This window comes from Somniosus microcephalus, chromosome 1 (genome assembly GCF_052327205.1).
Source record: "Somniosus microcephalus isolate GS21.2 chromosome 1, FLI_Smic_1.0, whole genome shotgun sequence".
Lineage (NCBI taxonomy): Eukaryota > Metazoa > Chordata > Chondrichthyes > Squaliformes > Somniosidae > Somniosus > Somniosus microcephalus.
Window position 1 is genome coordinate 53,089,406 of NC_140987.1, and position 27,506 is coordinate 53,116,911.

At 47.5% G+C, this 27,506-nt stretch overlaps 1 protein-coding gene across 1 annotated transcript in view; it reads right to left on the bottom strand.

Annotated features, from left to right (window-relative positions):
* The window catches only part of LOC147124077 (EF-hand calcium-binding domain-containing protein 6), a 118,177-nt gene that overhangs the window by 29,259 nt on the left and 61,412 nt on the right, over window positions 1-27,506 (bottom strand).

Sequence of the window (27,506 nt, forward strand, 5' to 3'; positions counted from 1 at the left end):
CACGAAACAGCATGGAAACGCTGATGGGCTATCACGCCTGCCACTGCCTACTGCGGAGGAAGCACCAGCAGTGGATCCTGTCGAAATATTTCATTCGACTATAATTGAATGCTTGCCAGTAACTAACGCTGGTATAGAGAAGGAGATCCGAAATGACCCGACACTGTCTCGGGTATATGATTTGACGGTGAAGGGATGGCCAGCACATGGCGACTCACTGTTTCCAGCATTCTCATCCAGAAGAGAACAGCTGTCAGTATGCCAGGGGACCTTGATGTGTGGATCCCGAGTGGTAATTCCACCCAAGTTAAGGGAGAGAGTGCTCAATGAGCTTCACGAAGGTCATCTGGGAGGGGTGAAAATGAAAAGCCTTGCTAGGGCTTGTGTGGTGGCCGGGGACCGATCAGCAAATCGAGGACCTGACAAAGAGCTGCTCAGGATGCCAGAAGGTCCAAAATGCACCACCACATGCCCCTCTACACCCATGGGAGTGGCCCTCATCTCCATGGCAACGGGTGCATATTGATTTTGCTGGTCCATTCATGGACTCAATGTTTTCAATAGCCGTGGATGCGCACTCGAAATGGCCTGAGGTGATCAAAATGTCCTTCACCACCACGGAGAAAACTATTGCAGTCCTACAGACCATTTTTGCCAGGAACAGCTTGCCAGAGCAGATTTGCTCTGATAACGGACCACAGTTTGTGTCCGAAGAGTTTCGAAGATTTATGAAAAGGAATGGGGTAAGGCATTACACATCCGCCCCGTATCATCCAGCCACAAATGGATTGGCTGAGAGGTTCGTACAAACCTTTAAGAAGGCAATAAAGGCTATGTACAATGACAACATTCCGCTGCAGCACAAGGTGGACAATTTCCTGTTCGCCTACCGGAATGCGACACATGTAGTCACCAACCAGGCCCCAGCCATGATGTTCTTTAACCGAAGGTTAAGATCTCGCCTGGATTTGCTCAGACCAAACGTACGAAGAGATGTTGAGAGTAAGCAATTCCAGCACATCCATGAGAAGCCAACAAGGAGCTTCAATGTAGGGCAACCAGTCTTGGCCCGCGACTACCGAACAGAAAAATGGCAGCCAGGAACGATATGCACACGGCAGGGCCCACTAATGTACACAGTGGACGTTGGGGAGAGCATCGTGAGACGCCATGCTGACCAGATCATAGAGTCACAGGAACAAGTCAACCCCATGCCTCGCCCATACGTACCTGGTGATGAACCCGACGTACAGGTAGCATCTACCCCAGAAACAGTAGCATCGGAAGCTGATGAACCAACCGACGACAGGGGGCCAGAATCGCCTCCGCACCAAGAGCAAGACACTCGGGAAAGGCGCTATCCAGAAAGGATCAGGAAGCTTCCCCAAAGACTGAATTTATAAATAGACTATTTTCAGCTAATGTCGCATGTTAAAAGTGTTAATTGTAATTAGTTTGATATTTAATTGTTAAATGAGTGTTATGGTACTGTTAATCTAAAAGGGGAGGAATTGTAATGTATGTACCTTTAAGGGAAAAACTACTTTTTACAGCTCCTGTATACTGTAGTACCGGCAGTGACCACACCTGTATATAAACCCTGAGTAGTGCTCTGTACAGTTAGTTCTAGAGTAACCCTCATTCAGTAAACACCTGTTGAATCGTTCCCTGCAGTCTGTTGTCTGATTATTGAAGGACACAACATTAAGATACACGGATCTAACAGTAATCACTGTTGTAATGTGACTACACTAAGGAAACACGGCAGCCAATTTACGCACAGCAAGCTCCCACAAACAGCAATGCGATAATGACCAGATCATCTGCTTTTTAGTGATGTTGATTGAGAGGTAAATATTGGCTAGGACACCGGGGATAATATCCCTGCTCTTCTTCAAAATAGTGCCATAGGATCTTTTACGTCCACCTGAGGGGGCAGACGAGGCATCGGTTTAACGTCTCATCCGAAAGACGGCACCTCCGACAGTGCAGCACTCCCTCGGCACTGCACCGGAGCGTCAGCCTAGATTTTTGTGAAATGAGCATGTCCTGTTACCCGTCATCATTCGTTACGAAGTTTTCCATGTTAATTGTGCCCACACCCGGTTGTAATAGCCTGTGACGCCTGCAGGCGGCATTCTAATGGAAATTCTCATTTTCAGCATTTCGTCACATTTTTTCACTCACCAAAGCCTGTGCAGTTCCCTATTGTAAAAACCGGGTATGAGTCAACCTGTACTTTCCTGCTATAGCCAGCTGACTGGCCCTGCACACCTTGTGTTCCCAAACTCTTCCCTGTCAGACATGTTGCTATCAGGTGGGTTTTCAGCCTCGCAAAACTATTAACAATTTTAAAGTTACATTATAGTTCTAGAGTGGTTTAACTTTCCCCGAACAGACATCCCCCCGGACAGAAATTGTATCCCAATAAACAATGGAGCTTCTGGTCTGCCAACTACTCGCTCCTCTGCTAAATGGACTGACACCCTTTTCATTCTCAAATGCGGCCACAAGCGCACCGTGTTCATCTAAAGTTCGGCAATTTTCCACCCTGGACGTACAGCTGACCTCCTTTCGTCAGCACATTCTGTCCTTGTGTCAAGTCTTCTAACACACACGAGCCTTATTTCATGCAACTAGAATGTCCCGGCCCTATCCTCGTGTTCTCCCACAGGTAATCTGCTACCTCACATCCAGCTTCCCAACTGAGCCACTTAAACTTGGAAGAAATACACTGAAGTGTTCTACGTGGTGTGAGACCCATGCAACCTTTCCCCTTCCTGCTGAGCTAACTGCCCAGTCTTGGAGTACCACACACGCAACCCCCCCCCCCCCCACCCCCAACAAGGTAGATTTTACCCCTCTCCCAACCCCACCCCTCTCCTCAGGGTGATTTCAAAATCTGCCTGAGGGCCGCCCAACTCTCCTGACTGCCCCCGGACCTCTGCTTATGCGATACTTTGAAATCTTCCTCTTCTTTAAGATCACTAATGGCAGATCTGACCTTCAGTAAAATGCCCATTTTTGATTCACCTGTGCAGCTACAGGATGGCTTTAGCAAGGTCTTAATAAGCACGTCAACTTTTCTGGTAGCTTTCAGGTGTCTGACATGTACAATTTATCTAAACCACGCTACTGAAAAATCTGCGTAGGTAGAGTTCCCGTTTGCCTGATATGGAGTCCACACTCTCTCCTTGTATGGAAAAACTTAACTTAGCTAAGTCCAAACAGCATTGACACAGCTTGGCAGGAGCCAAGCACAATTAGGAAGCTTCACTCTGTTTGTCCAGCCAAGCCCATCCTACCCATTCAGGCACTGGCTTGCAGAGCATCCGGACCTGAATATGAAGGACCCCAGCTCCCAGTGTCAGGCCTACCCTTCCATGTCCCATTAATGAGCTAGGTTGGCTCATCGATCATCAACAGGGCTCTGGAGTACAGTGTATCTCTTTACTTCAGTTCTCAAATTACCGAGTCCGCCTCAGTTTCAATCTTCCATCACTAGGCGTGTTATCTTGTAGCAACATCAACTCCAAAGAGACCAAGATTACCTCACCCCTCCCCCCTCCTCCCAAGAGGATAGTCACTAGTTGGTCACCAGACAACTGACAAGCATAGGTGCGAGCCTTCACTAGGTGGACAACTGGTACCTGGAGAGTCTCATGAACAACATGGTGAGCAGTATAGCTCACCATAAATTGCCACCATTCTCCTGGCCACAGCATGGATAAAGACTTAGCCCATTGAACAGTAGTTCTAGCAGCTGGAGATGAACAGCTGCTTGCTTCCCTGCAAACCAGTCATTTAAGGCAGCAAACCCTGGATATATGATCACATGTTCAGCCTTATCACTGCAATGTTTTTATCATGTCAGTTGAAAACATCGAAGAGTATCGGATGGGGTCTGCTGGAGTGAGTATGGAGGAAGTCTTCATTTTTTATTTTGAGGCAAATGAACTTACAACAGATGCCAAACACAGCAGTTTTGCTTACTATCTGCAGACCTGCACCATATACATTGATCAAGAGTCCAAATGGTCAAAGAAATCCGAGCCCAAAAGCCACTTGTTATCACGGAGCAGTTCAAGTTTAACCAGAGAAGGCAAAGGGATAATGATGATATTTCTCAGTTTGTGAAAGAACTGAGGAAATGGTCAAAAACATGTGCCTTTGGTGAGTTCCTTGATGATGCAATAAGAGATTGCTTTGATTGCAGTTTGAAGGAAATGTATTCAAAGAAGAGCAGAGGGGTTCTCCCCGGTGTCCTGGCCAATATATATTCCTCAACCAATATCAGATGATCTGATCTTTATCTTATTACTGTTTGTGGGAGCTTGCTGCGTGCAAATTGGCTGCTGCATTTCCTACATCACAACAGTAACTACACTTCAAAAGTACTTAATTGACTATAAAGCACTTTTGGATATCCTGAGGTCATGAAAGGTGATATACAAATGCAAGTTAGTTCTTTCTTTCTCCCTTTCTTTCTCACTCATTTTCTGTAGAAAAGTATCTAATCTCTGCTTAGCATGGTTGATATAAGGGACTCGGGAGTTCTGTGACCACAAATGTATGTCCTAGCACTCCATAGTAAATGTGCTAGAGTTCAACGCCCCTGGCCCATTATTTAATATAAAAAGGAATGCATTTTAACAAATACAGAAATCATAAAAAAAGACCAGGGCCACTGATTTATGGAGACTGAATAATTCAAATTCTTTTCTGTCAAATCAACAAGTGTAATGCATTCCTGCTTCTTCTGGCTCTACATTAGAACGGCGGGCTCCAGCCAGCCCATGTCCACCCCCTCCCGACTGCCTTCCCCCCTATTCCGGATTCACTCTAGGCCCTCGAATGGCTGATTTCTCCCCCCTCCCCTCCCCTCCACGGCTGGCGAGCTGCCTCTAGGGCCGCTAATGGTGCCTGCAGCTCGCCTGTAACATATAAATGAGGCTGGTGGACCAACTTGCTGTGGTCCTGCCGCCTCTTAAGTGTGCAGTGTTGCACTGCATCTGGATCATGCCCCAATTCATACGCAATCCAATTTCCCGGCCTTAATACATCATATAGCCTGACGTGGTGCTCATACTCAGCGTTACTATTGTGCTGATTCCAGTAAGCAGGGGATAGGAATCCTGCAACATTGGTAAGTGTAGTGTATTTATAGAATCATACAACATAGAAGGAGGCCATTCGGCCCGAGGTGCCTTTCCCGCCTCTTTGAAAAGTTTCTGCTCAACTTTTAACCAAGTACAGTATTTGAAAGGTTTGAAACTAAATGGCACACAATACCAGCAGCTCGCTGGAGGATCAGTAATTTCAGATCAACTTCCATGTGATGTTTGATTTTTCTGGTCCATGCGGTGCTCGTCACATCACCGATCTAGATGTATTTAACATACCCTTGACCCCTCCAGCCCGAAGCATAGCCAAGCTACCAGTAATATCCACACACAAAACATAAGCCAATAGAAATACAGGGGGTTATTTTGGTGAAAGGGTGCAAACAAGCGCTAAATGGGTGCTGTGCTAATAAGACACGCCTGTTTGAAAATCTGGTTATAGCAACAACAACAACTTGTATTTATATAGCACCTTTAACGCAGTAAAACGTCCCAAGGTGCTTCACAGGAGTATTAAAAGACAAAAGAAATTTGACACCGAGCCACATAAGGAGAAATTAGGGCAGGTGACCAAAAGTTTGGTCAAAAAGAGGTAGGTTTTAAGGAGTGTCTTAAAGGAGGAAAGAGAGGTAGCGAGGCGGAGAGGTTTAGTCAGAGAATTCCAGAGCTTAGGGCCTAGGCAACAGAAGGCACGGCCACCAAAGGTTGAGCGATTATAATCAGGGATCCTCAAGAGGGCAGAATTAGAGGAGCGCAGGTATCTCGGGGGGTTGTGGGGCTGAAGGAGATTACAGAGATAGGGAGGGGTGAGGCCATGGAAGGATTTGAAAACAAGGATGAGAATTTTGAAATCGAGGCGTTGCTTATCCAGGAGCCAATGTAGGCCAGAGAGCACAGGGGTGATGGGTGAATCATTGAAATTTACAGCACAGAAGGAGGCCATGTTGTCCGTGCCAGCCGACAAAGAGCTATCCAGCCTAATCCCACTTTCCAGCACTTGGTCCGTATCTTTGTAGGTTACAGTACTTCAAGTGCATATCCAAGTACTTTTTAAATGTGATGAGGGTTTCTGCCTCTACCACCCTTTCAGACAGTGAGTTCCAGACCCCCCCCCCGCCCCACCCTCTGGGTGAAAAAAATTCTCCTCAAATCCCCTCTAATCGTTCTACCAATTACTTTAAATCTATGCCCCCTGGTTATTGGCCTCTCTGCTAAGGGAAATAGGTCCTTCCTATCCACTCTATCTAGGCCCCTCATAATTTTATGCACCTTAATTAAGTCTCCCCTTAGCCTCCTCTGTTCCAAAGAAAACAACCCCAGCCTATCCAATCTTTCCTCATAGCTAAAATTTCCCAGCCCAGGCAACATCCTTGTAAATCTCCTCTGCGCCCTCTCTAGTGCAATCACATCCTTCCTGTAATGTGATGACCAGAACTGCACGCAGTATTCTAGCTGTGGCCTAACTAGTGTTTTACACAGTTCAAGCATAACCTCCCTGAACGGCACTTGGTGCGAGTTAGGACACAGGCAGCCGAGTTTTGGATGACATCAAGTTTACGTAGGGTAGAATGTGGGAGGTCAGCAAGGAGTGCGTTGGAATAGTCAAGTCTGGAGGTAGCAAAGGCATGCAATTTTGGATGTAATTGCTGATTACCATAATATGATTTTGCCTGGCGATGCTAAAACAGACACCTACAGGTTTAGCACTCAAGCGTGGATTAGACTCAATTTTCGTGGAGCAATATATGTGGGCTCCATACACCCACTTCCACTGAAGGTGTGGAGTGGGCTGGCTGACGCACAGCGGCCCGGTTCAGCATAAGACCCCATCTTGGCCACCTCGGAGGTTCTTTAGCACCTAAAGTATCCGGGGGAAATCGCTCCCACAATATTCTCCGAAGAAAAAAAAATGGTACCTAATTTGTACTACAGTAATTGTCTAGTGTTTTTGTCTTAAACCCAGTAGAATTCTGCCATGAATATCACTAAAAAAATGATCACTCACTTCTTTAAGACAACTAAACTTCGATGCCCTGCTGAACTATGGAGTGCTACAACAAAGGCCTACACTGCAATCACCCTCAGTTATCAGTTATATCTGTGCTGTTGTAGGGAAACTGTGCTGCAGAAGCAAAGGGCCTCCCCACATTGGAAGGCAAAAATCACAGCAAAAGTTGCAACTGCAGGTCTCTTTCCTTGAGGTCAGTGAGTGGCACTAACAGAAGAGTAGGATCAAGTTGCACGCTCACTTTTAGCCAAGGTTGGTGCATAATGTAGGAAGTCAACAAAAGGGATGTGAATGAAAAATAATAATTACATCACAAAATAAATACAGTTATTTATTAAATGCTGTCTTTTTTTTTTAAAGAGGTTAAGTAAGGTAGAAGATTACAGTATGGGTTACTTTGAATGAGTGCTTTGTGTTCTTGTTAGTCATTAACCCCTCTATATGAAAATGAGTCTTTTAGAGATTCAGCCCTGAGCAGACAGACATTTCATGACAAAAGAATGCACTGAGCTGATGGTAGCCATGGGTGTCCTCAGCTGCTTTTAGAAACTGATCCCTAAGGGAAAAAACCACTCGTTCTCAGAACCATCATCCTCTTTATCTCTCATTGTAACTGAGAAAGTGCTAACCTGCCACCTAGTGGGAACCTTGAGATAACAATATCATGGATGCTGCATGTCACTGTATTAGACAGCAGCAGCATAGAAGATGATTGATTTTCACCGTGTTTTGGAGTAATTAAAGGAGAACTTTCCCACAACAACTTGCATTTATATAGCGCTTTTAACATAGAGAAATGACCCAAAGCGCTACACAGAGGTGTAAAAAAAGAACAGACACTGAAACAAAGAAGCAGATAGCAGGAGGGGTGACCAAAAGCTTGGTCAAAGAGGTGGGTTTTAAGGAGGAGAGGGAGGTAGAGCACCAGAAGGATTTAGGGAGGGAATTCCAGAACATGGGGCCTAGGCAGTGAAGGCACGGCCACCAATAGCAGAGTGAAGGGCGGAGGATGCACAAGACGCAGAGTTGGAGAGCCGGAGAGTTCTTGGAGTGGGTGGTTGTAGAACTGGAGGTAAAGAGTAGCGAGGCCATGAAGGGATAATTATTTGGCCTCACAATCCTCTGGTGAAAAACATATTAGAAGATAGGAGCAGGAGTAGGCCATTCGGCCCCTCGAGCCAGCTCCGCCATTTAATGAGATCATGGCTGATCATCCAAATTCAGTACCCTGTCCCTGCTTTCTCCCCATATCCCTTGATCCCTTTAGCCTTAAGAAATATATCTAACTCCTTCTTGATTATATTTAATGAATTGGCCTCAACTGCCTTTTGTGGTAGAGAATTCCACAGGTTCACCACTCTCTGGTTGAAGAAATTCCTCCTCATCTCAGTCCTAAATGGCTTCCCCTTATCTTTAGATTATGACCCCTGGTTCTGGACTCCCCCGCCATCGGGAACAGCCTTCCTGCATCTAGTCTGTCTAGTCCTGTTAGAATTTTATAAGTTTCATTCGTCTAAACTCCAGTGAATATAAGCCCAATCGACCCAATCTCTCCTCATACGTCATTCCTGCCATCCCAGGTATCAGTCTGGTGAATCTTCGCTGCACTCCCTCCGTGGCAAGAACATCCTTCCTCAGATAAGGCGACCAAAACTGCACACAATACTCAAGGTGCAGTCTCACCAAGGCCCTGTACAACTGCAGCAAGACATCCTTGCTCCAGTACTCGAACCCTCTCGCTATGAAGGCCAACATACCATTTGCCTTCTTAACCGCCTGCTACACCAGCATGCTTACCTTCAGCGACTGGTGCACAAGGACACCCAGATCTCGTTGCACTTCCCCTTTTCCCAATCTATTGTCATTCAGATAATAATCTGTCTTCCTGTTTTTGCCACCAAAGTGGATAACCTCGCATTTATCCACGTTATATTGCATCTGCCATGCATCTGCCTAATCACACAACCTGTCCAAATCATACTGGAGTTTCTCAGCATCCTCCTCACAACACACATGCCCACCCAGCTTTGTGTCGTCTGCAAATTTGGAGATATTACATCTAGTTCCCTCGTCTAGCTCATTAATATATATTGTGAATAGCTGGGGTCCTAGCACCGATCCCTGCGGTACCCCACTAGTCACTGCCTGCCACTCAGAAAAAGACCCGTTTATTCCAACTCTTGGCTTCCTGTCTGCCAACCAGTTCTCTATCCAAGTCAGTACCTTACCCCCAATCCCATGTGCTTTAACTTTACATGCTAATCTCTTATGCAGAACCTTATCAAAAGCCTTCTGAAAGTCCAAATACACCACATCCACTTGTTCTCCCTTATCTATTCTACCAGATACATCCTCAAAAAATTCCAGTAGATTAGTCAAGCACGATTTACCTTTTGTAAATCCATGTTGACTTTGTCCGATCCTGTCACTGTTTTCCAAGTGCTCTGCTATTACATCCATTATAATGGACTCTAGCATTTAACATCATTATGCTGACCTTCACTGATCTTAGACAGCAGCAATATAGATGATATAAATGCAATTGATTTCCACTGTATTTCTGAGTAATTATGAGGTTGTCTCTCTCTACCTTCTACAACAGGTTGTCTCTCTCTCTCTATTTTCTACAACAGGTTGTCTCTCTCTACCTTCTGCAACAGGTTGTCTCTCTCTCCACTTTCTACAACAGGTTGTCTCTCTCTCTGCAACAGGTTGTCTCTCTCTCTACAACAGGTTGTCTCTCTCTCTACCTTCTGCAACAGGTTGTCAATTCGATTTAATTCAATTCAATTCAAATGCTTTATTGGCATGAAAGTTTACAGGGAACCATATTGCCAAAGCTTACATAACACAAAGTACAGTTTTCCAACATTCTGTAGGTGTCAAACAATTTTGACCTTCGTTGGGTACATACAATATTAATTTAAACAATATTAATTTAAACAGTCGTTGAACATCGTTGGGTACATTCAGTATTAATTTTAAACAGTCCTCAGGTTGTGACATGTTGTTACATATTTGGCACCAAGGTCTCTCTCTCTCTACTTTCTACAACAGGTTGTCTCTCTCTCTCTACTTTCTACAACAGGTTGTCTCTCTCTCTATCTTCTACAACAGGTTGTCTCTCTCTCTCTACTTTCTACGACAGGTTGTCTCTCTCTCTACCTTCTGCAACAGGTTGTCTCTCTCTCTACCTTCTACAACAGGTTGTCTCTCTCTCTGCCTTCTGCAACAGGTTGTCTCTCTCTCTACCTTCTACAACAGGTTGTCTCTCTCTCTACCTTCTGCAACAGGTTGTCTCTCTCTCTCTACCTTCTGCAACAGGTTGTCTCTCTCTCTACCTTCTGCAACAGGTTGTCTCTCTCTCTCTCTACCTTCTACAACAGGTTGTCTCTCTCTCTACCTTCTACAACAGGTTGTCTCTCTCTCTACCTTCTACAACAGGTTGTCCAATTCCAATTCCAATTCCAATTAAAATGCTTTATTGGCATGAAAGTTTACAGAGAACCATATTGCCAAAGCTTACATAGCAAAAAGGTACAGTTTTCCAACATTCTGTAGGTGTCAATCGATTTGACATTTGTTGGGTACATACAATATTACTTTTAAACAATATTAATTTTAAACAGTCTTTGTACTTCATTTGGTACGTTCAATATTAATTTTAAACAGTCTTAATTTTAAACAGTCCTCAGGTTGTGACATGTTGTTACATATTTGGCCCCAAGGTTGTCTCTCTCTACCTTCTACAACAGGTTGTCTCTCTCTACTTTCTACAACAGGTTGTCTCTCTCTCTACCTTGTACAACAGGTTGTCTCTCTCTCTCTACCTTCTACAACAGGTTCTCTCTCTCTCTACCTTGTACAACAGGTTGTCTCTCTCTCTACCTTGTACAACAGGTTGTCTCTCTCTCTACCTTGTACAACAGGTTGTCTCTCTCTCTACCTTCTACAACAGGTTGTCTCTCTCTCTACCTTCTACAACAGGTTGTCTCTCTCTCTACCTTCTACAACTGGTTGTCTCTCTCTCTACCTTCTACAACAGGTTGTCTCTCTCTACTTTCTACAACAGGTTGTCTCTCTCTACCTTCTACAACAGGTTGTCTCTCTGTGGTAAACCACTGTTATACCTGTCTGTATGTGTATGTGTATTCCACTAGGTACAGGTCTGGACATGCCTCGGCTGACTCCTCCCACTATTCCAGGTATATAAGTGACTACCTCCCAGTCCCTTAGTATTCTGGATGGGTCGACCACTCGAGACTAGACCTTCATTCTTTAGTTAATAAAAGCCTGGTTGTTACTCGCTTAACCTCAGTCTTTTGAGTAATTGATGGCGCATCAATTTTATTAACTAAATTTTTTATAATGGAGAAGGTCCTCACACCAGCATGCCTGGACCTGGACAGTCGGGAAGCGGACGCTTCCACCAAGTTTGCTCACTGGCTCACGTGCTTCGAGGCATTCCTGACTGCCTCCACTGCGGTCGTAACGGATGCGAACAAACTGTCTGTCCTGATCTCCAAGGTGAACCACCGAGTGTACTCAGTCATCCGGGACGCGACCTCGTACACAGCTGCCCTCCAGCTCCTCAAGATCCAGTACACGCGCCCTGTGAACGAAGTTTACGCCAGGCACCTCCTGGGGAGTCGCAAGCAACAGCCTGGGGAATCGACTGAGGAATACCTCCAAGCACTGTCCGTGCTTGGCCGGGCCTGTGGGTGTAAGGCGGTAACGTCCACTAAGTACACGGAGGAACTGATCCGGGATGCCTTCGTAGCGGGCCACAGGTCCAACTACACCCGACAGCGACTGCTGGAGCAGAGTGACCTCACCCTCGACAAAGCCTCCGAAATCGCACTAACGCTGGACGCAGCCTACCGGGGCATGGATGCCTACTCCTCTGCACCGTGGACGCCGCGGGGAACGACAACCTGGGACACGGTAGGACAGCCCCATAGCACTATGCCACCCCAGCCACAGCCCAACAACGGCCCAACCACTGCAGCAGTGTCCCAAAGCCAGACAGCAGTATCCCAAGGCCAGAAATGCTACTTCTGTGGCCAGGCCAAACACCCCAGAGCGCGCTGCCTGGCGAAGAATGCGACCTGCTCGGGCTGCGGGAAAAAGGGACACTACGCTAGCGTCTGCAAGGCCAAAGCCACCCCGAACGCCAGCAGCGCCGTGCGAGCCGCCATCTTGGGCCTCCCCAGCCATGTGCGAACCACTGCAGCAGCAGCCATCTTGGACGACTCCAGCCACATGGGAATCATGGACGCCGCCATCTTGGACACCAGCCGGGACGCAGCAGGCCGCCAACCCCCCCCCCCCCCCCATCTGATACCCGCAGCGACACACCGACCCCTACGCTGGCCTCTGTTACGCTGGACCAAACGAGACCGCACCAACTAGCTCGGTCCAAAATGGACGTTAAGGTAAACGGCCATGCAATAAACTGCCTTTTTGACTCCGGGAGCACAGAGAGCTTCATCCACCCCGACACGGTGCGGCGTTGCTCTCTCCCAGTCCTGCCTGCGCACCAGCGGATTTCTATGGCCGCCGAGTCCCAGTCAGCGGACATTGGCGGCTACTGCGTGGTGACACTAGTAGTAGACGGGACGGTGTTCAATTATTTTAAACTCCTGGTCCTGCCCCAACTTTGCGCTGCCGTTCTACTGGGGTTGGATTTCCAGTGCCACCTCAAAAGCGTTACGATGGCGTACGGTGGCCCCCTCCCCCCACTCACAGTCCGCAGCCAGCAGCCTCCAAATTGCCCGCCGCGCACCAGATGCAACCTCTCCACACTCAGAGTCCCACCCCCCCCCACTGTTTGCTAACCTCACCCCCGACTGTAAGCCCATCGCCACAAAGAGCAGGCGATACAGTGCCGGGGACAGGGTTTTCATCAGAACCGAAGTGGAGCGGCTCCTGAAGGAGGGGATTATTGAGGGCAGCTCCAGCCCCTGGCGAGCCCAGGTTGTGGTCGTTAAGACCGGCGAGAAACAACGCCTGGTCATCGACTACAGCCAAACAATAAACCGCTACACCCTGCTGGACGCCTACCCACTCCCCCGCATAGCTGACATGGTCAACCAGATCGCGCAGTACCGTGTCTTTTCGACCATTGACCTGAAATCAGCATACCACCAGCTCCCCATCCGCCCCAAAGACCGCCAGTATACTGCTTTTGAGGCAAACGGCCGCCTCTATCACTTCCTTAGGGTTCCCTTTGGCGTTACCAACGGGGTGTCCGTCTTCCAAAGGGAGAAGGACCGGATGGTCGATCAAAACGCGCTGCAGGCCACTTTCCCTTACCTCGACAATGTGACCATCTGCGGCCATGACTTGCAGGACCATGACGCAAACCTCGAGAAATTCCTCCGCACCGCCCAACTCCTGAGCCTGACAAACAACAAGGAGAAGTGCATATTCCACACAGACCGCCTCGCCATCCTTGGCTGTGTTGTGGAACACTGGGTCATCGGTCCCGACCTGGACCGGATGCGTCCCCTTATGGAACTCCCACTGCCTAAAAGCTCTGAAGAGGTGCCTAGGGTTTTTTTCCTACTACGCCCAGTGGGTCCCCTACTATGCAGACAAAGCCCGTCCGCTGATCAAATCCACCTCTTTTCCCCTGATGGCAGAGGCCCGCTCAGCCTTCCACCGTATCAAGGAGGACATTGCCAAAGCCACCATGCATGCAGTGGACGAATCCATCCCCTTCCAGGTGGAAAGCGATGCGTCCGACTTCGCTCTGGCCGCCACCCTTAATCAGGCGGGGAGACCTGTGGCATTCTTCTCACAAACCCTCCAGGGCCCGGAGACCAGACACTCCGCGGTCGAGAAGGAGGCCCAGGCTATTGTGGAGGCTGTGCGTCATTGGAGGCACTACCTGGCCGGAAAACGATTTACCCTGCTCACTGACCAGCGTTCAGTTGCTTTTATGTTCAACAACAAGCAGAGGGGCAAAATCAAAAATGACAAGATCTTGAGGTGGAGAATCGAACTTTCCACCTACAATTACGAGATCTTGTACCGGCCTGGGAAGCTCAATGAACCCCTAGATGCCCTATCACGTGGCACCTGCACCAGCACGCAGATCGATAGGCTGAGGGCCCTCCACGATGACCTCTGCCACCCGGGGGTCACCAGGTTCTTCCACTTCATCAAGGCCCGCAACCTGCCTTACTCCATTGAGGAGGTCAGGACCATGACCAAGAACTGCCAAGTCTGCGCTGAGTGCAAACCGCACTTTTATAGACCAGAGCCCACCTGATAAAAGCCACTCGCTCTTTCGAACGCCTGAGCGTCGATTTTAAAGGGCCTCTCCCCTCCTCCGACCGCAATGTGTACTTCCTCAACATCATTGACGAGTACTCCAGTTTCCCGTTCGCTATCCCCTGCCCGGACATGACCAGTGCCACGGTCATTAAATGTCTGAACAGCCTCTTCACCCTGTTCGGTTTCCCCAGCTATATCCATAGCAACCGGGGCTCATCGTTTATGAGCGACGAACTCCGCCAGTACCTGCTCGCTAGGGGTATAGCCACAAGCAGGACCACCAGTTACAACCCCCGGGGGAACAGACAGGTGGAAAGAGAGAATGCAACAGTTTGGAAGGCCGCCCTACTAGCCTTAAAGTCTAGGGGCCTTCCGACCTCCCGCTGGCAGGAGGTGCTCCCCGATGCGCTCCACTCGATTCGGTCACTGCTCTGCACTGCCACCAATGCCACCCCTCACGAGAAAATGTTTGTCTTCCCAAGGACGTCCACATCGGGGACAGCGTTACCGCCATGGCTGACGTCCCCAGGGCCGGTACTACTGAGAAGACACATGAGGACCAATAAAATGGACCCCCTGGTCGAGAGGGTCAACCTCCTCCACGCCAACCCCCAGTACGCTTACATTGCGTACCCGGACGGGCGGGAGGACACAGTCTCCATACGAGACCTCGCACCCTCGGGGACCGCTGTAACCCACTACCCATTACCACACCCCCCCCACGACACCCTCGGGGACCGCTGTAACCCACTACCCATTACCACCCCCCTCCCACGACCCGATATCCAACCCCAACAGCCGGCTCGCCTTGGACCGTCACACACGAGGACTACACTCCAGTGCCCCAGCCTACACGGGACGCGACGCCGGAAGCTCCACCACCCCTGCCGTCGCCACGTCGATCACAGCGGCAGACAAGACCTCCGGAGAGACTCCAATACACGAACTTTTAAATACACTTCACCCCGCCGGACTCATTTTTAAACAAGGGGTGAATGTGGTAAACCACTGTTATACCTGTCTGTATGTGTATGTGTATTCCACTAGGTACAGGTCTGGACATGCCTCGGCTGACTCCTCCCACTATTCCAGGTATATAAGTGACTACCTCCCAGTCCCTTAGTATTCTGGACGGGTCGACCACTCGAGACTAGACCTTCATTCTTTAGTTAATAAAAGCCTGGTTGTTACTCGCTTAACCTCAGTCTTTTGAGTAATTGATGGCGCATCACTCTCTCTCTACTTTCTACAACAGGTTGTCTCTCTCTCTACCTTCTGCAACAGGTTGTCTCTCTCTCTACCTTCTGCAACAGGTTGTCTCTCTCTCTACCTTCTGCAACAGGTTGTCTCTCTCTCTACCTTCTGCAACAGGTTGTCTCTCTCTCTACCTTCTGCAACAGGTTGTCTCTCTCTCTACTTTCTACAACAGGTTGTCTCTCTCTACCTTCTACAACAGGTTGTCTCTCTCTCTCTACCTTCTACAACAGGTTGTCTCTCTCTCTACTTTCTACAACAGGTTGTCTCTCTCTCTCTACTTTCTACAACAGGTTGTCTCTCTCTCTCTACCTTCTACAACAGGTTGTCTCTCTCTCTACTTTCTACAACAGGTTGTCTCTCTCTACCTTCTACAACAGGCTGTCTCTCTCTCTACCTTCTGCAACAGGTTGTCTCTCTCTCTACCTTCTGCAACAGGTTGTCTCTCTCTCTACCTTCTGCAACAGGCTGTCTCTCTCTACCTTCTGCAACAGGTTGTCTCTCTCTACCTTCTACAACAGGTTGTCTCTCTCTCTACCTTCTACAACAGGTTGTCTCTCTCTACCTTCTACAACAGGTTGTCTCTCTCTACCTTCTACAACAGGTTGTCTCTCTCTACCTTCTACAACAGGTTGTCTCTCTCTACCTTCTACAACAGGTTGTCTCTCTCTCTCTACCTTCTGCAACAGGTTGTCAATTCAATTCAATTCAAATGCTTTATTGGCATGAAAGTTTACAGGGAACCATATTGCCAAAGCTTACATAACAAAAAGTACAGTTTTCCAACATTCTGTAGGTGTCAAACAATTTTGACCTTCGTTGGGTACATACAATATTAATTTTTAAACAGTCGTTGGGTACATTCGGTATTGATTTAAACATTCTTAATGTTTATATATGCTATGGGTGTGCTCGTTAGTCCCTCACTGTTCCTCAGGTTGTGACATGTTGTTACATATTGGGCACCAAGGTATGGTCTGTCTCCTTCTCCCAGGGCTAATCTTAATTTTGACAGGTCATCCAATTCTTTGAAATCTGGGGTTGTTTGGCTGAGCTTGTCAAAATATATGTTTCTTGTTTTGTTGAATTTTTTGCATTTTAGGAGGAAGTGCATCTCTGTCTCAACCTCGCCGGCCAGACATTGATCACATATTCTATTCTCTCTAGGCTGCCAGGATTTCTTGTATCTTCCTTTTTCAATTGCTAGTTGGTGGTCGCTTAGTCTGTACCTGGTGAGGGTCTGTCTCGGTTTTGTGTCTCTGATGGTCGAGAGATAGTCTGCCAGTTTATATTCTCTTTTTAGGGCCCGGTAACATTCTAATCTGCTTTGGCTTTTGGTTATTTTGTTCCAATGTTCCAGGTAGGTTTTTTTGCTTTGTTTAATGATTTGGTTCACTCGGATTGGTGTTTGGACGGCAGTGTTGGTCTGGGACTGGTCAGGGTCCGGCTGAGTAGGAGTACTTAGTTTCAGTAGCAGCTGACTCAGGGGACTCATTTCTGGGTTCAGCTCTTGGGTCTGGAGGGCTTTAAAATGAAGGGTGTCTGGGGAACTAGATCTCTCTACCTTCTACAACAGGTTGTCTCTCTCTCTCTACTTTCTACAACAGGTTGTCTCTCTCTCTACCTTCTACAACAGGTTGTCTCTCTCTCTACTTTCTACAACACGTTGTCTCTCTCTCTACTTTCTGCAACAGGTTGTCTCTCTCTCTACTTTCTACAACACGTTGTCTCTCTACTTTCTGCAACAGGTTGTCTCTCTCTCTACCTTCTACAACAGGTTGTCTCTCTCTCTACTTTCTACAACAGGTTGTCTCTCTCTCTACTTTCTACAACAGGTTGTCTCTCTCTCTACTTTCTACAACAGGTTGTCTCTCTCTCTCTACTTTCTACAACACGTTGTCTCTCTCTCTACTTTCTGCAACAGGTTGTCTCTCTCTCTACCTTCTACAACAGGTTGTCTCTCTCTACTTTCTGCAACAGGTTGTCTCTCTCTCTACCTTCTACAACAGGTTGTCTCTCTCTCTACTTTCTACAACACGTTGTCTCTCTCTCTACCTTCTGCAACAGGTTGTCTCTCTCTCTACCTTCTACAACAGGTTGTCTCTCGCTCTACCTTCTGCAACAGGTTGTCTCTCTCTCTACTTTCTGCAACAGGTTGTCTCTCTCTCTACCTTCTACAACAGGTTGTCTCTCTACTTTCTGCAACAGGTTGTCTCTCTCTACCTTCTACAACAGGTTGTCTCTACTTTCTGCAACAGGTTGTCTCTCTCTCTCTCTACCTTCTACAACAGGTTGTCTCTCTACTTTCTGCAACAGGTTGTCTCTCTCTCTCTACCTTCTACAAAAGGTTGTCTCTCTCTACCTTCTACAACAGGTTGTCTCTCTCTCTCTACTTTCTGCAACAGGTTGTCTCTCTCTCTCTACTTTCTGCAACAGGTTGTCTCTCTCTACTTTCTACAACAGGTTGTCTCTCTCTCTACTTTCTACAACAGGTTGTCTCTCTCTCTACCTTCTGCAACAGGTTGTCTCTCTCTCTACCTTCTGCAACAGGCTGTCTCTCTCTACCTTCTGCAACAGGTTGTCTCTCTCTACCTTCTACAACAGGTTGTCTCTCTCTCTACCTTCTGCAACAGGTTGTCTCTCTCTCTACCTTCTACAACAGGTTGTCTCTCTCTACCTTCTACAACAGGTTGTCTCTCTCTCTACTTTCTACAACAGGTTGTCTCTCTCTCTACTTTCTACAACAGGTTGTCTCTCTCTCTACCTTCTGCAACAGGTTGTCTCTCTCTCTCTACTTTCTACAACAGGTTGTCTCTCTCTCTACCTTCTACAACAGGTTGTCTCTCTCTCTCTACTTTCTACAACAGGTTGTCTCTCTCTCTACTTTGTACAACAGGTTGTCTCTCTCTCTACCTTCTACAACAGGTTGTCTCTCTCTCTACTTTGTACAACAGGTTGTCTCTCTCTCTACCTTCTACAACAGGTTGTCTCTCTCTCTACTTTCTACAACAGGTTGTCTCTCTCTACTTTGTACAACAGGTTGTCTCTCTCTCTACCTTCTACAACAGGTTGTCTCTCTCTCTACCTTCTACAACAGGTTGTCTCTCTCTCTACTTTCTGCTACAACAGGTTGTCTCTCCTTCCATTTACTTGACTCCTACTGAACAGGGTCACTCTCTTTGTCCCTATCAAATGGCATCTATCTCCATCCTTCCCTAACAGGGTATCTCACTCTCTCTTTGCAGTTTTTACAATATTTTCTTTCTTTCTCTAATTGCACTAAATCATATTAATATATGAACATTTTAACATGTTTATAAGAAATTCATTTGTTTGCTCTTTTGATGGAAGTGCTGACCTCTTTCCTATCTTAATATGAATAATGTGATTTCACCCCATAAGTGTCTGTACCTACTGCTCTTTCTGCAGTTTCTGGAATATTTGATCCCTCTCCGTCACCTGTTGGTTTCTCTGCTGTTCTTGAATTCCAGTCATCCTGCGTATTCAGTCGCTGCCTCGCCTGATCTCACTGGGCTCCTTTCTCTTTCTATTGCTTTCCCTCTTCAAAAATGTTCTGGGAATATTAGTGTACAAAAGCCTAACCGTTCACAGGAAATTCCTTAGCTGCTATTTAAAGAGGTTAACACTTGTGTTAAAATAGTGGAAACACACTTTCATATGAACATGTTAAGCATTTAGACACTAATATGAACGAAAGAAAAAAGAAAGACGTGCATTTATACAGCGCCTTTCATGACCACCAGACATCCCAACACGCTTTACAGCCAATGAAGTACTTTTTGAAATGTAGGGGGCAATTTTGACAGCCCTGGGGAGGCGGGTTTGGAGGCGGGACTGCCGGGAAAATGTCAGAATCTGGGGGCGGGTACCCATCCCGTCCCCAATCCGCCTCTGTGCCATCTTGCCAGGAGGCGGGTACCCAACCCGCGCCGAGTCCTGTCTCCTCGATTTACTGCCTGTTAACAGGTAGTTAACAGGCAGTTTTTTGGCTAATCCCTATTTTGAGCCCTGAAGTGTGGGCTTCCCGATGGCTCCGAACCTCGCCAGGGTCAGCGAGGCGGACCATCAGTCTGCGGGGGTCGGAGGGGCCGAGATGATGTGCAGGTGAGTGATGAGTGCATAGGTAAGTGTGTGAAGTGTGTGTAAAGTGTTTTAATAAGTTTTACTTACCTTTACTTCTTCCTGCAGGCTTCCTCCCTTCAGATCTCGGGAGTCCCTCAGCTCACTGGCACAGAAAGCAGAATGGCTGCTGAATTGTCCAAAGCTGGAGCCTTCTGCTTAGGAAGGCTTTCTAATTGAGTCTTGAGTAAAGACACAACTTAGAAGACAGATTGTCAGTGTTTGACAGCTTCACAGAGCTGTCAAACGATGACATTTCATCTGTCAAAAGCTCTTGACAGATGAAACGTCACTTGCTGGGCAGGCTTAACAAGGTCAATCAAGGGAAAATAGCATGGGTTGGCCACAAGTCGATGGAGGCGGGACTAAAACCCAACAAGTGGGAGTCCCGCCTCCAAAAGCTCCCCATTGACAAAATCCAGCCCCAAGTCATTGTTGTAATGTAGGAATTGCAGCAGCTAATATGTGCACAGCAAGCTCCCACAAACAGCAATGTGATAATGATCAGATCATCTGTTTTAGTGATATTGATTGAAGGATAAATATTGGCCAGGACACCAGGGATAACTCCCCTGCTCTTCTTCGAAATAGTGCCGTGGGATCGTTTATGTCCACCTGAGAGAGCAGATGGGGCCTCGATTTAACGTCTCATCCGAAAGACGGCACCTCCGACAGTGCAGCACTCCCTCAGCACTGCACTGGAGTGTCAGCCTAGATTTTTGTGCTCAAGTTTCTGGAGTGGGACTTGAACCCACAACCTTCTGACTCAGAGTTTATGGCACAGTTTAATTTCAGAGACCAGATACAATATTCATAGGAACCTTGGTTATATCTGGCTGACAGAAACAATGAGATTAGATAGTTATTTAGATACATCTTACAGACAGAAAATAGTGAATGTAAATATATTGAAAGCAGACACTGGTGAATGCCATGCTCTGTTTACTACTGATGTACTCAGTTATTACCATGTATAAATAAAGCACGTGTCCTCACAGAGCATCCACACGCTCTGAGGCATGGTTATGCTCATGTAGCTATACTCCATATTTGAGTCTAGACAGTGAGTGTGGGCAGTCTAATGAGTACAAAAGCCAAGCCCGGTCCTGTCCTCACTTAGCATCTACAAACTGAGGCTGATTTCCATTTCCAACTCTACTTCTCCTCAAACCCCAGGCACGGATCAAATCATTTACATAGGACCAGAGCATCCTCAGTGTAGAACCGCCCACTGGCAAGACCCTGCACCTAGAAACTAGGGTGGCAATGCACGCCTTAGATGTTTGAAGCAGCGGGAATGCCATCTGGCTTTGGAGCCATCAGGCTTCTGTCCAAAAGAAGCAGCCAGTAGGTGTCCAGGCCCAAAGGTCTCTGGGGAGGCTGTAAAAAGGCTACACTTACCCTTTGTGGCCTCCCTGGCTTTGCTCCACATGCCCCTTGCAGATCCTCAGATCTAACAGGGGGATCAGGCTCAAGGCCAAACACCAACTTCTTCTGGCACCCCTGTATGTGGGTGCCCACCCAGTGTAACTGGAGAAAAAAATATGAGGTGGTAAGCCTGGTTAGGCCCCTCTACCTCATTCCCATGGCTGGCCCTTGGTTGCACCTGCTCCATTGCTAGACCTCGGGTCTTTGCCCCCTTCTTACTGATTTTGCACCTGAACATTCTTTGGAAACATAGCGGAGGAAAATCAGCCCTATAAATCTTCCAACAGGGAAACTGGATAACAATCAGGAGCTGGAACGCTGGCAGATTGTTCCCTTCCCAACATGTTGAGGCCAATTTAAAGGCCGTTCCCCTAGCATGGCTGGGATCAGCTAATTCAATCCACACCTCGGGGGCTCGGTTTTTATTCCCGAGGCGGGTTGGAGTTGGGTTGCGTGGTGAGCGGGTTCCGGAGCCGCTTCCGGCGGGATCAGCTGCTGATGTCCGATTTTAATTATATCAGCTTGTTGATTTCAATGAGGCTTGCTGGCCGGTCCAATGAGTGCGATCGGGTCGGCTGGCCGCCTCTGATGACGTCATCATAGCAGCTAGTTTTAAAGCTCCCATTCAGCCTAAGCCTTTCTCTTCTGCATTCTGATAGTCAGTGATATTGCTACAACAACAATGACTTCTTCCAGAGGCAAGGCAGCTCCACGATTTAATGATGAGTCCCTCCATGTTCTTGTGGGTGCTGTCAGAGGGCGCAGGGAGATTCTCTTCCCTCCTGATGGCCGGAGGAAGCCTCCTCAGCAGACCAAGGCAGCCTGGCTGCGCATTGCTGAGGAGGTCAGCGCAAGGTCCGTGTGTTCATGTTCATGGATCCAACGCCGAAAAAGGTTTAATGATCTTGTGCGAACATCAAAAGTGAGTATCTCATCATACTTACCTTCAATCTGCATCCCTTCTCTTCTCATCACCAGCACTCTGCATTGTAAGCCTGCTCCCCCACATACCAGCTTACCCTTACCTCCCTTGCGCCCTTTCCTATCCACCTCTGTCTCTGTACTGAATCACTTCAGCATCCTGCCTATGCACCCCTTAGACTCGCTCTTACTGTCATGCAGTGACAACAACTAACAACGCACAGGGAGCTAGCTTCCTCTTGGCACCTCACCCCATCTTCATCTCCCCCAAAGCTTCTATGGTAGGGATTCTTCACACTCACTATCACTGTGGTTGAAACTCCGCTTGTGTCCCTCCTTGCAGGAAAAGATAGCCCACAATAAGAAGGAGGGAGCACTGACTGGAGGAGGTAAACCAACCCTAGCAACCTTGACAAGTGCTGAGGAGGCTGCACACAAAATTGTTGGAGGTGGCGAGGATCTGGAAGTGGGCAATGGAGAGATGGGCACACTAGAGGAAGCTGGTGACATAATAGAGTTTCATCCCTCTCATTGACATTTAGTGATTGATTGCAATGGCATATGATGTTCATAGAGAATCGCGTTGTAGCAGAGCACTTCGAAAATAGTGACAGGATCGGACAAAGTCAACGTGGATTTACAAAAGGTAAATCATGCTTGACTAATCTACTGGAATTTTTTGAGGATGTAACTGGTAGAATACATAAGGGAGAACCAATGGATGTGGTGTATTTGGACTTTCAGAAGGCTTTCGATAAGGTCCCGCATAAGAGATTAGCGTGCAAAGTTAAAGCACACGGGATTGGGGGTAAGGTACTGTCTTGGATAGAGAACTGGTTGGCAGACAGGAAGCAAAGAGTTGGAATAAACGGGTCTTTTTCCGAGTGGCAGGCAGTGACTAGTGGGGTACCGCAGGGATCGGTGCTAGGACCCCAGCTATTCACAATATATATAAATTATCTAGACGAGGGAACTAGATGTAATATCTCCAAGTTTGCAGACAACACAAAGCTGGGTGGGCATGTGTGCTGTGAGGAGGATACAGAGAAACTCCAGTATGATTTGGACAGGTTGGGTGATTATACTGCATTTGCCATGCATCTGCCCAATGTGGATAAATGCGAGATTATCCACTTCGGTGGCAAAAACAGGAAGACAGATTATTATCTGAACGGCAATAGATTGGGAAACGGAGAAGTGCAACGAGACCTGGGTGTTCTTGTGCACCAGATGCTGAAGGTAAGCATGCAGGTGCAGCAGACGGTTAAGAAGGCAAATGGTATGTTGGCCTTCATAGCGAGAGGATTCGAGTACAGGAGCAAGGATGTCTTGCTCCAGTTGTACAGGGCCTTGGTGAGACCACATCTTGAGTATTGTGTGCAGTTTTGGTCACCTTATCTGAGGAAGGATGTTCTTGCCATGGAGAGAGTGCAGCGACAATTCATCAGACTGATACCTGGGATGGCAGGAATGATGTATGAGGAGAGATTGGGTTGATTAGGCTTATATTTGCTAGAGTTTAGAAGAATGAGAGGGGATCTCATTGAAACTTATAAAATTCTAACAGGACCGGACAGACTAGATGCAGGTAGGATGTTCCCGATGGCGGGGGAGTACAGAACCAGGGATCACAGTCTAAGGATAAGGGGTAAGCCATTTAGGACAGAGATGAGGAGGAATTTCTTCACCCAGAGAGTGGTGAACCTGTGGAAGTCTCTACCACACAAGGCAGTTGAGGCCAATTCATTAAATATATTCAAGAAGGAGTTAGATATATTTCTTAAGGCTAAAGGGATCAAGGGATATGGGGAGAAAGCAGGGACAGGGTACTGAATTTGGATGATCAGCCATGATCTCATTAAATGGCAGAACAGGCTCGAGGGGCCGAATGGCCTACTCCTGCTCCTACCTTCTATGTTTCTATTATCATCTGCACAAAAGGATGCATCTGCTACATCAATATCCGATGTCTAAATCATGCCTTTACTCTCCCACAGGACCATCAAGTGCCCCCCTCCCCACGATCCAGAACAAAAAGCCAGATGACTCCTCAGAGGAACCTGAAGCCTCTGAGGGAAAAGCATTACCAGGACTCAGCGCATCCAGCACCAGTGCAGTAACGCACACCTCGGTGGGGCCCTCACGAGTTAGAGTAGTGTTGCCACCTGGTCTATCACAGCGCACAAGTGAACATCAGCAGATGGTGGAGACAGCGACAGCAGTGGAGAGTCCTCGGCGGAGGTTGCCGGACCCTCCTAGCTCTGCTGAGCTGCATGTAGACGCTGTGCCTCTGGGGCCATCCAGAAAAAGAGTGGTTCAGGAAATACAGGAGGAAGTGCAGGTGTCTCTGGAAGGGTTTGCCTCCAGGGTTAGTGCGAGTGCGGTTAGAATGGAGAGGTCCATTTCTAACATCAGTACTGCTGTGGTGGAGGCAATGGCGCATGAATGCACCTCCATATATAGGATGGCAACAGCCATGGAGGAAATAAGTCACCAGAGTCAGGAAAATATGGTAACTGTTCAAAATAGATTGTCATCTCTGAAGGAGGGATGGGCAGCTATTGAGCAGAGAGACCAGAGCTCCATGGACGTCCTTGTGATGAGAACTGCCAGTGCAGATACGGTTCCTCATGGCTCCCCTGATGTGCAGCAAGGTGCTCTCCAGCCATTTGCCAGCACTGAGAGGGATGTTGCTGGCATGACACAAGGAAGTGTGGGCTCCTCTCCAAGCGCTCACATGACCATGCCACTGCGGAGCCCTCGGTCAGAGACCCACTTTGCAGAGCCAACTGAGATGGCCATTTCAGCCCCTGCACAACCCTCCCAAGCTCCCAAACCCAGAGGACACCCGCCAAAGGCATGTAAGCAGGTGCAGCATCCTAGTCAGCAAGGTGTCTCTACATCTGCTGAAGCCACAGGGGAAGCGCCACGTAGAAGTACGCGTAAGAGAAAGATTAAGCACATATAGCCAGAAGGGGACTCATGTGGGTGTTTTGTCTTTTTTTTCCTGACTGTTCTTGGTTTGTGATCCTTTTGTCATGTTGTAAAGAAAAATTATGGCAAACAGTTGATTGTGTGGCCTATGGATCTGGGAAATGACAAATGCTCATTGAAGGCTCAGGGTGACTTGCTTTTATAATGCTGATGGTGAAAGTGATAGGAAATAACCAGGTATAGCAGAGATGATGTATGACGTTGGACAAATGTCGCCTACAATTACAGAGCCATATGGTAGCCACCTATGGTTGAAGAGTAAGCTTATGCGAATGTGGCATGGCAGTGTGCATACCCTGCTTGACGGGCAGCAGTGAACTGGAGGGATGCTGCATTGGTCACAACAGGGCATGCAAGGTGCCCCTCATCCTCCTCCTCCTCCGAGGAAGATCTGCGCTGAGCCACGCGACTGCTGCTCCTCCGACTATGAGGACCAGGATGAGAGGACATAAATGTTTCCCATCCCCTTGCTATAGATTTCATTTGAGGCAACAAGCTTGCAAGCGCACAGTCGAAGTGGCCTGAAATTATTCCATTCATGTCACAGTGCAGATGGGTGTCAGCTTGAACAGTCAGAAGGTCAGTAGATGTGCAAAATCTTATCCCATACCTACAACAGCAAAGTTGTTGCATTTGAATGTCAGCCATGTTTCAGGAATGCTTTTAAAGCGCTCCACCAATGCATACAAATCATGTCCTCCAGCAACTCGTCTCCTTGAAGCTGGGCTGTTTCTGACAAGACGGGAAACAGGAGCCAGAAGCCCGAAAATGGGAAACCACTATCAAAACAGGATTAGCAAGGTAGTTAACAGGCTGTTAACTGCCTTAACTACCTGTCCCACCGGTTCCAGTCGGGTCAGTTTGGGAGCGGCTGACCTGACACTCACGAAAATCGGGTGGGGGCGGGATGGAGGGGGGTTGGCAGTCTGAAGCCATTTTTTCCGATTTTCGCTGCAGACCCACCTCCAAACCCATCTCCTCAGGACTATTAAAATTGAGCCCCTGGGATCTTTCTACCTCAATTGCTTTTCCATAAGTAAAATCAACATATAGCCATAAAAGTTCTTAACAGATGTGTGCAACAGTAACGGATGTGATAGTTCATGGAAATTCATTTCTCAAACTTGTACAGTACAGCATGCCCAGCGATTTTCTGAAACATTTATTTGCACCCTTTTAATGAACAATATAGGCCCAGAAATTCGGGTCGGGGGCTTCCCGCGGGTGCAAGCCCCCGGTCTGCACTTACCTTGCGCGCCGGCCGTTGAGCTGTGGGCTCCCGTGGAATTCCGATCCGGGGCCTGGTCCAGCTGCCGGCACGCAGTGCTTGCGTATCCCAGGGGCGCAGTTAGTTTGATGCATCCCCTGGGATCACGTGGGCCATGGGCAGCCAATCGGAGCAGGGAATGCTCCATTCATAAGTCTGACAGGAAGCGCTGTCAAGACTTATAAATACTATGGCCCCAAAATAGCACTAAATCTTCAAATAATTTTTTTTTTTAAATCACATTTTTTAAATAAACTATAAATTACATGAAATAACTATTTTAAACAATAATTTAAATTTTTGAAAAAAATAATTTCATTTTCTAACGGGGCTAAAAAGCAACTTACCTTGCTTTAAAGTATTTAAAAATAATAAACCTGTGGAAAAAATGTTTTAATTTTAATTAATTCACCACTTACCTTGTAAAAAGCAGGTCTTACGCCTGCTTTTTACATTTCTAAATTCTGCAGGCTTACCCTCCCGGGAAAATCTGTAAAAAAAAACTAAGTTCAAAGCGCATGCGCAGACTCCCCCGCGCATGCGTTCGACCTCTGAACCTCTTCGTTCAGAGGAACGGAAGTGCCGGTTTCCCGCGCATGCGCAGTGCATGCAGGAAACCGGCACTTCCATTGGGCCCACGGGTGAGTACCCCGTGCGTACTCACCCGTGGAGACCCGAATTTCTGGGCCATAACGAGTAATATAAAATACGCGCATTTAAATACCAGCACACAGCATCTTGAAATGCTCTGGTGGAACCGGAGGGTTTAAGCATTGCAGTTAGGTTTCTGAAGGAATGCATCCAAAAACTGACATTAACGGAACGCTCTGATGATAAATTTCCCCCAAAGCAACAAATTCATCCAGAGACTTGAGGACAAAATCTAGGCTGACACTCCAGTGCAGTGCTGAGGGAGTGCTGCCGTCTTTCGGATGAGACGTTAAACCGAGGCCCCGTCTGCCCTTTCAGGGGGATGTAAAAGATCCCATTGCACTACGAAGAAAAGCAGGGGAGTTCTCCCTGGTGTCCTGGCCAACATTTATCCCTCAACCAACATCATTAAAACAGATTATCTGGTCGTTATCACGTT